The 15,694-nt window shown below is 39.2% G+C and overlaps 1 pseudogene; it reads left to right on the top strand.

Moving 5' to 3' along the window:
• The first annotated feature begins 4,722 nt into the window (after window positions 1–4,722).
• Window positions 4,723–10,922, top strand: LOC102847415 (annotated as a pseudogene).
• The last annotated feature ends 4,772 nt before the right edge of the window (window positions 10,923–15,694 follow it).

The raw sequence follows: 15,694 nt of genomic DNA on the forward strand, positions 1-15,694 counted from the left end.
TAAGATGGGGCTCAGATCTGCCTTTTTTTTAGCATCATGCTAGCCATACATGACTTGATGGCACCTAAAAGCCACTACGACAATATAAATCATATAACTTTTCATATAGGTGATCTTTAATTTTTTTCCCAAGCCTATGTTTCTCCTTAGCATTTTCTCTAATAATCCTAGCAACTAATATGATATCTTTCCAACAATAACATTCTCAACTTTCTGAATAGGGAAAACTACAGGGTAAGAAATAATGTCAGGGTTCACATGTAATCACATATCACATATATCACTATAGAAATTTTGCATGTATAGGTTTCTATAAGTTTGATTCTCTAAGAAATAAAATAAAAAGTTGTTTATTATACAGCTTAAATCAGAATATCAATATGATAAATTCAGAATTTTGATTATATAAATAAGTTGTCTCCTCTTTGATTGCATCAGAGAGTTGGACAGTGAATAGGGTTGATAGAAAGAGGCTTGATGCCTTTGAGCTGTGGTGCTGGACAAGAGTGTTGAATATACCATGGACTGCTAGGAGAACAAACAGGTTTGTCCTGGGGAGGGTGAAGCCAGAATGTTCCCTGGAGTCAAGGATTCTGAAGCTTCGACTGACATACTTTGGGCATGTTGCAAGGAGGGACTGGTCCTTAGAGAGGAACATCATGTTTGGCAGAGTGGAGGGGCAGCGAAGGAGAGGAAGACCTTTGATGAGATGGATCGATTCTGTGACTGGAGCAGTGGGAGTAAGGGTGTTTGAGATGGCTAGGTTGGCACAGGATAGAACAGCATTTAGAGCTCTTGTACATAGGGTCACTATGAGTCGCAAGCAACTCGATGGCACATAACAACACAACAACATCTTTGATTAGTTTTTAATACATTTGAAATATCTCTATTCTTAATATATATACTCTGGAGGGCTAATGGTAAGGAGCTGCACTGTTAACCTGAAGACAAATATTTTCAATGATCATTGGGTGAAAGATAGGTAATCTCATCCTATATGATCTGCTGAAAACCTGTGAGGGAGTGAGCTAAGAATTAGTTCTCACTTGATGGGATGTAATATAATAACATTACCAATATTTATAAATGGGATAGTTGAAGAATCTGAATTTGAAATTAAACTTAACCCTTAAAATATATAATTTAAAATAAACTTCTAAAATAAAATTTCAAACTTATAAGTAAATGACATAATAGTGAAGCAAACAATATTTATCTTAAAACATTAAAAAATGTCATCATGCAAAAAGCTATTTGTAAACACTTGTAGTACCTATGAAGAATACTAAGATCTTTAGTTGTATATTATAAATATTTACAATCCTTTGCTGGTGATAAAGACATATCTATTTTTATTACATTATTTTCAATTACAAATTAATTCTCAACTACTGTTATATATAGAACTAGATGTTTAAAAATATTCTAGTCTTAAAATACTAACTAGGTTAGCAATTATACACAGCATCCAGGTAGAACACACTAACATCACAAACCTTGTTGATAAAATTATGACTTGTATTCACACATATGAAATGTGTGACTGTTCAGAGATTTCACAGTTTCATTTTGTGTGATTCAATCAGAAAGCCAAAATGAACTGTTTTGGATACATGTTTGACATGTTAGATTTTCTCTTGAACAACATAGTGCTATGTAGTAAAGAATAAGTTTGAGTAAACTGATTTATAATAACATATTAACTGTTTTTATTCTGTGGGTGGTTGTTTTTGTTGTTAAATGGCACAGAATTGATTATGTCTCATAGTGACCCTATGAACAATGACTCTATATCTCGCCCTAACCTGAGCTAAACTTGCCATCTGTAACACAGCTCACCCCACTGCCTCAGTCACTGTGCCCCTCCCTCTTTTGGAAGGTCTTCCTCCTCTACACTGATCCCTCTACCCTTTCAAGCATGATGTTCTTCTCAAGAAATGGCCTCTCCTGTTGACATATCCCAAGTTTGTGAGGTGGAGTTTCACCATCCTTGCTTCCAAAGATCAAGAGTTTCATTTTCTTCAGGAAAAAGCTGTTTGTTTGATGGTCTTCTCCAGTACCACAATTCAAAAGCATTGATTGTTCTTCTGTCATCCTTAGTTTCTGCGCATCTTTCAGATACATAGCAAGTAATTTCAGAAGGGTATGGCTTGGATCAGGTCCACCTTAGTCTTTAGATAGTTTTACTGTTTAGCCTTCTAGAGAGGTCCTTGATAGCAAATATTCCCAGTACAACTCTATTTCCTGACTGTGGGTGCCAAGGGTTTTGGATTCAAGCAAGATGATACCATAATGACTTTATTCCTTTCTGGGGTAGCACTAGGCCTTATTAAGGGAACTAAGGGCAGCTTCCACCATTGTGACAACAAAGAAAAAGATGAGTGGCTGTCTTTGGTAGTATTATCATGAGGACTAAAAGTCAGTGGAAGGATCTGGTTCCATGTGCCAGTTTGATTTTGAAGCTTACCATCTGTGCTATGTAGATTTCAATTTCTGACCTGAACAAATAAAATGCCATACCTTATGAAATAAATTTTTTGGAAGCAGAATCTTGCTTGTAGTCGTGTGACTGTTACCTCATTTCAAGTGAGATTTTTGCTTCCTTGAACTTGGTCATTAAGTTGTACTTGCTTTTATGTTGTGCACTTACTCCTTTGCTTTATTTTCTCTAAAAAAGCTTTTACTTACTTTCTGGTGTACAAGATTATTGACTCTCAAGCAGTGTTTCTCATTGCCTGCAAATAAAGAAGATACCTAATATCTAGACATGATTTTCCATAGCATTTTAGGGAATTAGAAAGCCTTTAAATATAATTACTTTAAAATGCATTTAATACAATTGAAGTGTTATTTCCTTATTTTTAAATGCCATTTCCAGACAAAAAAGAGAGTGACCTTATGTAATAAATAAAATTTAATATTACTTAGAATAAGTTATAATTGGTTATCCTTACTGAACATTTAGTAAAGGATCCCAAACTCAGTGCTACATAGACACACACACACACACACACACACACACACGCGCGCGCGCGCACACACACACACACACACACACACACGGCAATAGATGCTTCACATTTCTATGTACTGAACCTGTTATTCCAGAAAGACAAGTTTGTAAAGTGCTTGAGAAAATGGTTTGGTTCCCTGGGGGAAAAATGAAATTACCGAGATTAAGTTTAAATCTTTGAAATAACCTTGAAGAGAGAGTAGAAGACTCAAATAACCTATGGAATTTCAGCAGCACATTTCATTCTCTTCCAGTGATGAATCCAAAAGAATAAGGGTTGAATTTTCTTTCCAGTCTTTCAAAACAAACAAACAAACAAAAATCCCATTGCTGCACAAATTTTATTTTTTTTACAAATTTTCATTTATTAGGATTCCCCTCCCAAAATTACTTTAGATCCATGCTAATTATTTGTTAAATTTTCTTTGATTTTTTTTAGAGCTCCAGAATTTTTAAGAAAAAAACAGCCTTTTCCCAAATCAAATTTGAAAGGAATCAAGTTTCATGATTTGGAGGACTGTAATAGATATATTTCCAAATCAATTATATTAGCTTTCTAATAAATAACCAGGTGACAGAGTAGATAATGATAGTGGGCCAGTATTTGGTAGTTTACAAAGGGTAGTAGTTTAAGGCTTCACTATATAATACCGTTTGATAAATGTCACTAGTTGTAGAGGGACTTCAGGCCTTTTGTTCAAAGGGTCTTTCTCTGAGTCATGCTCAACTTGAAGTCACTCAACAACAACAACATATAATACCAAAGAAAATGTCTTGTTCCTTAACATTTACAATGACCAGCTTTCAGAATCAAGTTCCAACGTGTCCAATGTCTGAGTGATATTGATAATCATAATGATAATATTTTCTAAAATATATTTTTGCAAATCGTGTGATCTCTATAAATATGCAAAATTTCACACTGCTGATAAGTTTCAGTTTTCCATATCTGTCCCTGTATGTGTTTTCCATCACAAAGAGAATAAGATTATATATACACATTAGATCTTACTCTATTTTGAAAGCTATATTTTACCTGTGGGGAGGAAAAAAAAAAAGGAAGGAAACCACAGTCCCAAAGGAAAAGATAGAGAGCATATTCCACATCTTATCATAAATGCTGATGTAAAAAATGATACATCCACAACTCTAATGACAGATTCAACAATTAATAGGTTGGAACAAGTATTAGCTGATCATGTAGTACTTCTCTTTGGTGTCTTGATGAAGGTTGACATTTTTGACATTAAGGGTTAATTAGTTGCCACTCAGAATGAGGTCACAAATGGCTAATTGCACCTTCAGCTAGGTAATTACTGTCATGTATCAAATTCTCATTCCATGTAATTATACAGGAATCAGGTGCTCTGACTTCTCACCTAGGGATACGTTTGCCTTCCAAGTCCTCTCTGTGGGAATTCCAAAGTTGTACATTGGAGGTGAATTCACTTGCAATTTGACCTGATGACTAATTTGATATGCAGACGATTCGTGTGCCACCTTTTAAAATCCTGGTCCTAAGGATGTCATCCAGTTCTGCTTTAATGTTTCTGGCTTCTCTGATTTTGTAATTTTGCTACTGTCAGCTCCTATATTCCTATTTGCAGGTTAGATATTCATTAAATTCATCTGAGCTATTCCAAACCTTCATCTTCTTTCCCCAAAATAGCTGCTGAAGCTTAGCTTATCATCAACATTTACACAAAATGGCTGGATGCTTTTTAAATAAAGAATCAGAAGCAGTTCCCAGGTATATGAAATAGAGATTTCTCCTGCAGTGAGTCTGTGTGCAGTAGCAATGACCGGGACCTTGGTCTTGCATCATTGCTCAGATAAAAATGAAGTAGTTCAAGCATTTTATGAGGAGAGCATAATACTTCTAAATTTATGCTGCTCGCCACATCACTGGAATGCATTCCTGGGTATACTGGAAAACACATTTTCCTTGTTCTCAAAGGATGTGATGTAGGTGATTAATTTAGCTGTTTCTATGCTCGCTAATCTGATGCACCAGTCGATATTAATAGTTAGAAACATTAGGTTCTGCTCTAATAGGCGTTACTCCCTCATTAACCAGGAAGTTTCAACAGCCTACAGGGCAATTAAAGAATGAAGTTTATAGGTAGGCCCATCAACACCCTTTCTTCAGCTTGAGGAGAAAAGAAAAGCCTTCTTGAATCAGATTGTTGAGACCGTGTGTGTGTGTGTGTGTGTGTGTGTGTGTGTGTGTGTGTGTGTACATGCACACATAGTCCTACAGCTTGTTCTTATGTGCCATCAAGTTGCTTACGACTCATAGTGACCCTATGTATGACAGCTCTGAACCCTGCTCTATTCTGAACCAACCTTATTGTCTCTAACACACCTACCCCCATTACCCCAATCAAGTGTCAGTCCAACTCATCGAGGGTCTTCCTCTCTTGCTCTGTCCCTCCACCTTTCCAAGCATGATGTCCCTCTTTAAGGACTGGTCTCTCCTTGTAACATGCCCAAACTATGTCAGACTATCTCTGTCTCTATCTCTATCTCTATCTCTATCTCCTCTCTCTATCATCTATATCCCTATCTATATCTCTATATCTATCTATCTATCTATCTATCTATCTACCTACCCACCTACCTACCTGAAATGGCAATAAGCTACATAAAAATTTTCAAGTGAATTTCACAATTAGATATTTGAATTCATCATACTGTAGGCATACACATTTACACCTGTTTCACAAAGATGGAGAAAGTCAAACACATTGATAGTCCTGCATGCACATGTTTTTGAGAACAAAATATGTCCCCTGTGTCTAATAGTGCACTTTTAATGCAGTCTTTATGTTAACAGAACTCCCATGGAAGATATTGACAGTGTCATAAATGTGCTCCAAGTCTTTGTCCATTGGGAATATAAAATAGAATTATTTCATCTTTCTCACTTTCATAGACACACACATGCACACAATGACTTAAACTATATGCTATGTTAGGGTTTATGAAGATTTCAAACATTTTATCTCACTATAAACCTATGAAGAAGGTCTTTTATAGATATGACATGTTGTACAGATGTGATATAGTTGGAAAGTGCCAAGGCTTTTGTCTCTAAAGTCATACTTACCTCTTTTGTTCTAATTATTTTTGTTATTATAGATACAAGATGTCTTGAAACTCCTTGTCTAGTAAAACTGTCAGGTTGACATGCACTTTCTGTATTAAAATATCATTAGTAGCCTTTGTTGTTTTTAATCTGTTGTCATAGAAAATCACTCAGAATATTAACAAAGAAACTGTAAATAGAAATATAGGCAAAAACATCACCAATCTGAATCTCTTAAAGACAAACTATGTACAACTAACCTACATCTGAATGTAAATACTTTTACAAATTTCTAATCAAAACAGAACCTACCACTGAATTCCTCAGAGTCAGAAATAGAAATTGCAAGTTTAGTTTGTCTTTGTGTATGTTTTCCCCCCCCCCAAACTTTGCTGTTAAGGATATTTACAGCAAAAGATACACAAAAGTCAATACTTAAAGCACATATAATTCAGGGACATTGATTAAATTCTTTGAAGTGTATCACCACCCTCATTCTACTTTTCTAAGTGGTCTCTCCTTTCATTAACATAAATCCACTACTTCCTTAGGTTCATTTAGTCTTTCTAAATGCTGTTGTCTATTTGATCCCCTGCTATGACTAAGGATGACAGAAGAAGGATCAATGCTGTGTTGAACTGTTTTCATGGGCTGCTAAGAGAACAAACATATTTGTCCTGGAGAGGGTGAAACAAGCTCCTTCTCACATAATTTGGTCATGTTGCCTGGAGGGACCAGTCCTTGGGGAAGGACATAATGCCTGGAAGAATAGAGGCACAGTACAAGAGAGGAAGACCCTGGATGAGATGGACTGACACAGTAACTGGGATAATGGGGTTAGATGTTTCAGAGAAAATGAGACTGGCTCAGGATAGGACAGGGTTCAGCGCTATTGTGCATAGAGTAGCTATGAATTACAAGCAACTTGATGGCACATAGCAACAACATCATGTTCATCCTGGAGAGGGTGAAATCAGGCTGTTTTTTGGAGGTAAGGATCCTGAAGCTCCTTCTGATATACTTTGGACATGTTGCAAGGAGGAACCAGCCCTATGAGAGGGACATTATGCTTGGGAGGGTGGTGGGACGGCACAGGAGGGGAAGACATTCTATGAGATGAGTTAACTCAGTGAATGGAGTAGTGGGAGGAGGGGTGTCAGAGACAGTAAGGTTGGCTCAGGATAGGGCGGAATTCAGAGCTGTCATACACAGGGTTGCTGTGAGTCACAAGTGACTCGACAGCACATAATCACAACACATTATGTATAAGATTAATCTGCAGCAGAGCTGTGTTGTGAAGTGGACTTGGGAATGGAATAGGGAGGGGGAGAAAGAAAATGTGAAACAAATAATAATATTTTTTAAGAAACAAACTCCTCAAACTCTGTGAAGTACAATTTTACACTGACACAAACAAGATAACCATGAATTAGAGATCGTATCATTGCCAACTGGTTTTTAATATAACAAGAGCACAGAAAGTAGATTGTCTGTCTTGGAGGGGGTAAAGCCGAATTTCTCCTTGGAAGCTAAGATTTTGAAGCTCCTGTTCACATTCTTTAGGTACGTGGCTAGGAGGGACTAATCCTTGAGAAGAACGTCATGCTCAGAAGGGTGGAGAGACAGTGCAGGAGAGGAAGATCCTGGATGTGATGGATTGGTACAGTAACTAGGATGATGGGGGTAGGTGTGTCAGAGTCAGTGAGACTGGCTCAGGACAGGGCAGGTTTCAGAGATAGGTCACTATGAGTTGCAGATGACTTCACAGCACATAACAACAGTTAAGTAAGTAAATAGAAAAAGATTATTTTTGACTTAACTTATTTTAAGGATTTTAGATTTTGTGTTAAACTTAATGGCCAACATCAGAATAAATTTTTAATACAGAGTCATGCCCATGTGAATAGATTGGGAAAAGGCTGTTTCTCTCATCCACATGAGTGGTGATAATGGCCTCTGAGGGGGTAAAAAGATAATCATGCAAAGGATAAGAGAGATATTTAACAGAAAATTACAAATAGTCATGATTTGGTGTTTAATTAGATCTGGCTAAGTGAGGGTATGAACTCATTCTAAGAAGTTTCTCAAGTTCTGGCATGTAATACAGACACATGGGTTTAAGGGTGAGGTTGAGGTTATTGGGTAAGGCTTTGGGCATAATTGTGTTTGGAAGACTGTGAAACACACAAGTGAAGATAAGCCCTAACAGATTTATGTGTAGGTCTGGAGCTCAGGACACTTTTGCTAGAGAAAGAAATTTGTAAGCCTGCAGTAGGCAGATAGTAAATGATGCCTTGGGAATAAATGAGATTATTTTGCACAGTTATCTCAGTTATTTTTAATAAACCTCTAAGGAAGGCAGGCTAAGTATATTCTCCTTCGTTAAAGATGATAAAACAGAGGCACACAGTTTAAATAACATGTCTCAACTGACTTAATAACTCCAAAAGGTATTCTTTTTCCACCACACTGGTAATCATTTTTTAGTACATTTTTTTCTTTATCTTCATGTTAGCGAGCTGCTATTAATTTGGAATTGCCAATGATCTATATTTCTCTACTGACCAGCAGTACTGTCCTGTTCTAGCTGTGAGTTGCTGTTGAGGAGGTTCCATTTCATAGTAACCCTGTGAACCACACAGCAAGCTTTGCTATACTTGTGCTTATTGTGATTTATGTACCCCTGTTTTGTGCTGATCTTTCAGTTTGCTGGCATGCTGTTCTTTTCCAGATGTGTTCCTTCCTGATGACATGGTAAAGTCATCGTGGTAAAGTATGTGACATGAAGTCTTATCACCTTCCATACTACAGAATATTGAGGCTATGCTCATTCCAGGACAGCTTTATTCATTCTTCTGGCAATTCATGGCCTGTTAAAAATTCTTTGCCAATGAGAGGAATCATTCCTCTGTATTTGCATTATTCAGTTTTGCTGAGCATGTGAGGCAATAGAAAATGCCATGGTTTGAAACAGGCACACTTTGGTCTTTCAAGTGATTTCTACACTGGATATATTTTTCACAGCATGTTTGACTCTGGCACTAATTTGATTTCTTGAATATTGCTCCCATGGATACTAGGAGTAATACAAGTAAAATAAAATCTATTGATACATTTGCGAAAGTTTTTGTTTTGTTTTTGTTATTGTTACATATATTACATATTGAAGGCTTTAATCTTTGACCTTCCTTGGTTGGTAGTTCAAATATAATTCATTTTCGGTAAGCAAGATTGCATCATTTATACACTGTAGTTTGTTGAGGAGCCATTCTCCAATCCTTGCATAGCTGGCATGAATTCCTCTTGGTCATTATGCATTATATGTTTTTAATATACATATCATGGGCTGTTCATGATCTTTCCACCAATATTTTTCCTTGTTTTATTTATAGTTCAGCTTCTCCAATTACTTGTTAAGCAGACATATTGATTACTTATGGTGAAATGATGCAACTCTGAAACACATATTTCTGGTTTTCAATCAGAACAGTGATGATTATATCTTTCTAGACTAATTTATAGCTTTCACTCTATCTATCATCTCTTTCATATATCTTGGTGTTTGGTTTCCCCCCCCCCCCCCCGAAGTGCCTTACTTCATACACTGAGTGTTAAGAAGTTGTAATGTCCACCCGGAAATCGCGGCCGCAGGAGCCCGAGTGGAGCCCATGCTGCGGCCGCGCGAGCTGGAGTGGCCTCTGGTCATCACCTCGGGCCCCTGAGGCGCACGCCGCCCCCGGCGAGGCGGGGAGGATGGTGCCGAGCGGCCCTGGGCCCTACGCGAGCCGCAGCGAGTGAACAAGCGCACGCGGGGCCACTGACAGCCGGCCGGCCGGGCCAGGGGGCCGCTGCCCGCTGGGCAGGGTGGATCAGAATAACGTTCGCCATCAACCCCCTGGAGAACCTGAAGCTGTACATCAGCAGCCGGCCGCCCCTGGTGGTCTTTATGATCAGTGTCAGCGCCATGGCCATCGCTTTCCTGACACTGGGCTACTTTTTCAAGATCAAGGAGATCAAGTCCCGGGGATGACAGAGGACTGGAACACTTTTCTGCTGCGCTTCAATGACCTGGACTTGTGCGTATCAGAGAACGAGACGCTGAAACACCTCACAAACGACACAACTACTCCAGAAAGCACAGCAACCAGCGGGCAGGCCAGGGTGTCCACCCAGGCCCCCCAGGCCCTGGAGGACTCGGGCCCAGTCAACATCTCTGTTGCAATCACCCTGACCCTGGACCCACTCAAACCCTTCGGAGGGTATTCCCGCAATGTCACCCACCTGTACTCTACCATCCTCGGCCACCAGGTCGGCCTCTCAGGTAGGGAGGCCCATGAGATCAACATCACCTTCACGCTGCCCACAGCCTGGAGCGCTGACGACTGTGCCCTGCATGGTCACTGTGAGCAGGTGGTGTTCACGGCCTGCATGACCCTCACTGCTGCCCTTGGGGTCTTCCCTGTAACTGTGCAGCCACCACACTGTGTCCCCGACACGTACAGCAACGCCACACTCTGGTACAAGATCTTCACAACCGCCAGAGATGCCAACACAAAATACGCTCAAGACTACAATCCTTTTTGGTGTTACAAGGGCGCCATCGGCAAAGTATACCATGCTTTAAACCCCAAGCTCACGGTTATCGTTCCAGACGACGACCGCTCACTAATCAACCTGCACCTCATACACACCAGCTACTTCCTCTTCGTGATGGTTATAACCATGTTTTGCTACGCTGTTATCAAAGGCAGACCCAGCAAATTACGTCAAAGTAATCCCGAGTTCTGTCCTGAGACGGTGGCTCTGGCTGAAGCCTAGTCTGCTGCCTCCTGTCTTCCTGAGAGAGACTGCGAGGACCTTAGTCATTGCCTGCTGAACCCAGCCTGGGCCCGGACACTCTGTGAATACATTGTCTTGCAATGTTGGATTATTCCAGCCAAAGACATTTCAAGTGCCTGTAACTGATTTGTACATATTTATAAAAATTGAGGCGAAATTGGTCCGACGATGCACGTGCTTCACACTGGTGCAGCCCGAAGTCCGTGGCCTCGTGGCGGACTTGACCGGGTGGCTGCGCCTGCCTGGGCCTTGGCAGACCGTGCGGCCTCGGCCCAGTCTGTGATGCCCTCTTTGGTGTCGTGTGGCCGGTGGTGGGGCTGTGGCTCGCTCTGGTCCTGCTCAGTCTGCATGGAGCGTGTGACCAGCTTGCACCTCGGATACAACTCCGCATTCCCAGAGCCACCAGGCCACTTCGTGGATCCAGCGTGTCTGTGGCTTAGTAATCATAGTAACAGCGATAATACACTTTTCTCTGTTTGCTTGCAAGGAAACACACACTTATCTAAGTTTCTTTTTTTTTTAAGAAAATAAAATAGTCACCTTTTACTACTAAAAAAAAAGAAGTTGTAATGTCTTCATTTCTCTTTTTGTGATTTTATATAAGAATTTTGAGGAGCTCTGGTGGCCTCGAGTTAAGGTGTTGCACACTTATCAAATTCACCAGGTTGCTTCACAGGAAGAAAGATGGACAATGTCCTCCCAGTGATTTACTGCCTCTTGAAATCAACTGTAAGTCTGTTCCAATTCAATGGCCCACAACTACTCATGGCCTAGTGAGAAAGGAGTTGCACTGCCAACCCAAAGACATGTAATTCAAATCCACCAATTGCTTCACGAGAAAAAGGTGAGCAATCACTATTCATGTGACTTACAGCTTCTGAAAACTCACTGGAGGCTCAGTAATGACTTGGTTCTGACTGAACTGCACATAACAACAACATGCTTACTCATAGTACTTATTTAAAGAACCCCATGTCTTAGTAGGAAAACAAGTCTGTAACTTGTTATACTGTAAACCAACCATCACAAAATTATCTACACATCATGATGACTTCTATATTAAAAAAAATATTATTTAAGTATCTAACTCAGAATCATTGTAACTAGAATTTTCTAGGATGAATTACAGGATGTCATGTAGAAAGCTTCCTAGGTGATGTGGGATTCATTTCTAGTAAGATAGGGAGACAGGATAACCTAATAATAGTAAAGAAGTCTGGTTCCAGTGATCATCCAAGGAGATGTAAGAGTGCTGTCGTTCAACTCTGCAGCTGCACAGTGATAAAAAAAAATACCTTTTAATAAAAAGCAGAGCACCTGTTTGAGTTTAGGTAAATGCTCATGGCAACATGATATTGCTGGTTGAAAAATATAGTTCAGATTTTCAGCGGTGAATTCCCTTGTTGGGTTACTTTGAAAAGTTTGAGTTAGGGAGACCAAAACAGCAGTCAAAATCCGATGTTAAACACTGTCAGACTTTAATTCCTTGTTATCATTTTGTATATTGTTGTGTCACATAAATAGCATTTTCATAGATATTTGGAACACTAATGGGTCGCCTGGATTTAGTTAACAATCAGCTGTGGTCGGGAAGCCTCTTGTTTAAGTCAATCATGAGCTTGTGGGTGGGATTTTGTATTTAAAAGTCAGTTGCTGTTAATTGTATTCAGGAAGAACATTATGATAAGTGGTGCAGCACTTATTTGTCAGTTTGCTGTACTGAGTTAACTTGGGGTTGTTGTGATACTGAATACTTTACTGCTGATGTGTCAAATACCTTAAAGATTATCCATGGTGGACAGAGTTTGATAAAGCTTCCAGATAAAGACAGGATTGGAAGCAAGATTGGTATTCACTTATTAAAAAGGCCTTTGGGAACTCTATGAACATAAGATAAATGACTATAGTTCTAGAACAGGGTTCAGATCTTTTGTTCATAGGGACGTTTTGAGTCATACTCGATGGCACTTCTTATCATCATCATCATCGCCTTACACCAACATCTTAGCTTTCTAATAAACTTAATAACCTGCCACAGTTACATAGTAGATGACATTTAAGAGAAGAAAGGTATCATCACTATCATGCTGCTCTCTTAAGCGTAGTTTTTTGGATTTTTTTTCCCTTGGTGATATTTTTTTAAAATAATTTTAATGAGCATTTACAGAGATTTTGGATTTCCATTCATTCATTGCTGCACTTCTCTCCCCGTCCATTCCTCTCCCCCGCCCCCGCCCCAGTTCACTACTCTCTTTCAAAAGTAAAAGAAATACTCCTTCCCTGGTACACAATCCCCCCGCACCCCTCCCACCACCCCAAGTACATTCCACTATGCAACTTTAATTGTGGAATCTTGTGATAACCATAAGACCCTATCATACATCGTTTTTAAATCATAATTTAAGCAAAGCACTCCTTAAAAATAGAAAAAAGGTAGGAGGCATCTCACTCCCTGATTTCAAATCCTACTACACTGCCGTGGTGGTGAAGACAGCATGGAACTGGTACAATGACAGACACATAGATAAATGGAATAGAACTGAGAACCCAGAAATCAGCCCATCTACATATGGTCAACTGATTCTTGACAAGGAAATGAAATCAGTTAAATGGGGAAATGACAGCATTTTTAACAAATGCTATGGTGCTGGCAAAATTGGAAAAATATCTGCTGAAGACTCAAGCAAGATCCACACCTCACTCCATATACAAAAACCAATTCAAGGTGGATCATGGATCTAAGACTAAAACCAAGGACTATAAACTTGATTAAAGAAAAGATTGGAAGGATTTTAGTAGTCCTAATCCAGAACATAAACAGTCTTCCAAGTATCCTGAAAAATCTACAACCAGGAGAAGATAAAATAGATGAATGGGATCTTCTAAGACTCAAATCCCTATGCACATCCAAAAACTTCTCCAACGGGGTAAAAACAGAAGCCACAGACTGAGAAAAAGTATTTGGTAATGATATGTCAGATGAGGGACTTATATCTAGAATTTATAAAATACTTGAGCACCACAACAAGATAAAGGTAAATAATCCAATAGAAAAATGGGCACAGGATATGAACAGACATTTCACCAAAGATGACATTCAGATGGCTAACAAGCACATGAAGAAATGTTCAAAATCCCTAGCTCTAAGAGAGATGCAAATCAAAACAACTATGAGATATCATCTCACACCAGTCAGAATAGCAACTTTAACAGAACAGCAAGCAACAAATGCTGGCGAGGTTGTGGAGAAACTCGAACCCTTATTCACTGTTGGTGGAAGTGTAAAATGGTGCAACCACTGTGGAAGGCGGTATGACGCTTTCCAAAAAAGTTGCAAATAGAGATACCATTTGACCCAGCAATTCCAATACTGGGAATATATCCCAAAGAGACCATAACTGACATCCACACAGATATATGCACACCCACATTTATTGCGGCTCTGTTCACAATAGCAAGGAGTCGGAAACAACCAAGGTGTCCATCAACAAACGAATGGATAGAGAAGCTGTGGTATGTTCACACAATGGAATACTATGCTGCAGTGAAAAACAAGGAACTCATGCAATATTATTCAAAATGGGTGAGTCTGGAGGACGTTATGCTGAGTGAAATATCTCAGATGCCAAAGGACAAATGTTGCATGGTGCCACTCTTGTAAAATGGAACTGATATCAGGGTTGGGGTAAGACTGAGAAAAACTGGATAAATTGTGTATACTGCACTGAAACAGATGAGGGAGTAAATAATTTAAAATGTAGTTTTTTGTAGCCCTTGGTTTTTCTTGGTTTGTAGCTGGAACTTCACTTGGATTTTTCTCTGTGTGATTCTATCTCCTATCTATTGTCCTTTTTTTTCTTTGTTAAGTAGGATACATTTGAGAATATAAGAAGGAAATGCTGGTGACATAATCAGAAGGGAGTTGCTTTGGTAGCCCAAAGGTCGCACCTCTCAGGTAGTATGAATCATACAGTGGTTTCTTGATCAAAAAGATGGGCATACTATTCCCGTGAGATTTATAGTCTCCCAAAACCCACTGGAATTCTATAGATTTAGTGGTAAGCGGTGGGTACACAGTTCAAATCAGTAGGTCCTCTGTGGGAGAAAGGTGTGTAATCTTCTTCTGTGCAATTTACTGCCTCCGAACACCCACTGGAGGGACAGTTATAAGTTGGTTCTAACTTTAGGGGCATGCTTTGTGCAAGAAAGTATATTTTTAACTTAAAATAGTATCTTTAAAAAAGCCCATCAACAAACGAATGGCTAGAGAAGCTGTGGCATATTCGCACAATGGAATACTATGCTGCATTAAAAAACAAGGAACTCATACAATATTACTCAAAATGGTTGACTCTGGAGAACATTATGCTGAGTGAAATGTCCCAGTCACAAAGGGAAAAATATTGCATGGCCACTGTTGTAGAATAGGACTGTCCTTGGGGTTGGGGAGAGACTGAGTAAGATGGGTTCAATAATGTATGATGCTCTGAAACAGAGAAGGGAGAAAATTGTTTAAAAGAGATATGTGATTAGGTATTTCTGTCATGACAGGAGTCTAGAGCGAAGGCTACATGGTGGAGTGGACCTGGGGGAGGGTTTGTGAAATAATGAAAGAATCTTTTCTTTTACTTTTCCAAGAGGGTAATGTCTGGTGCGGGGGAGACTTGGGAGGGGACAAATCTACAACAATGAATGAATGGAAATCCAAAGCCTCTGTAAATTTTCACTGAAATTAATAACAAATTTAAATT

Source organism: Elephantulus edwardii, unplaced genomic scaffold, assembly GCF_000299155.1.
Source record: "Elephantulus edwardii isolate Elephantulus edwardi_28Jun2011 unplaced genomic scaffold, EleEdw1.0 scaffold00036, whole genome shotgun sequence".
Classification (NCBI taxonomy): domain Eukaryota; kingdom Metazoa; phylum Chordata; class Mammalia; order Macroscelidea; family Macroscelididae; genus Elephantulus; species Elephantulus edwardii.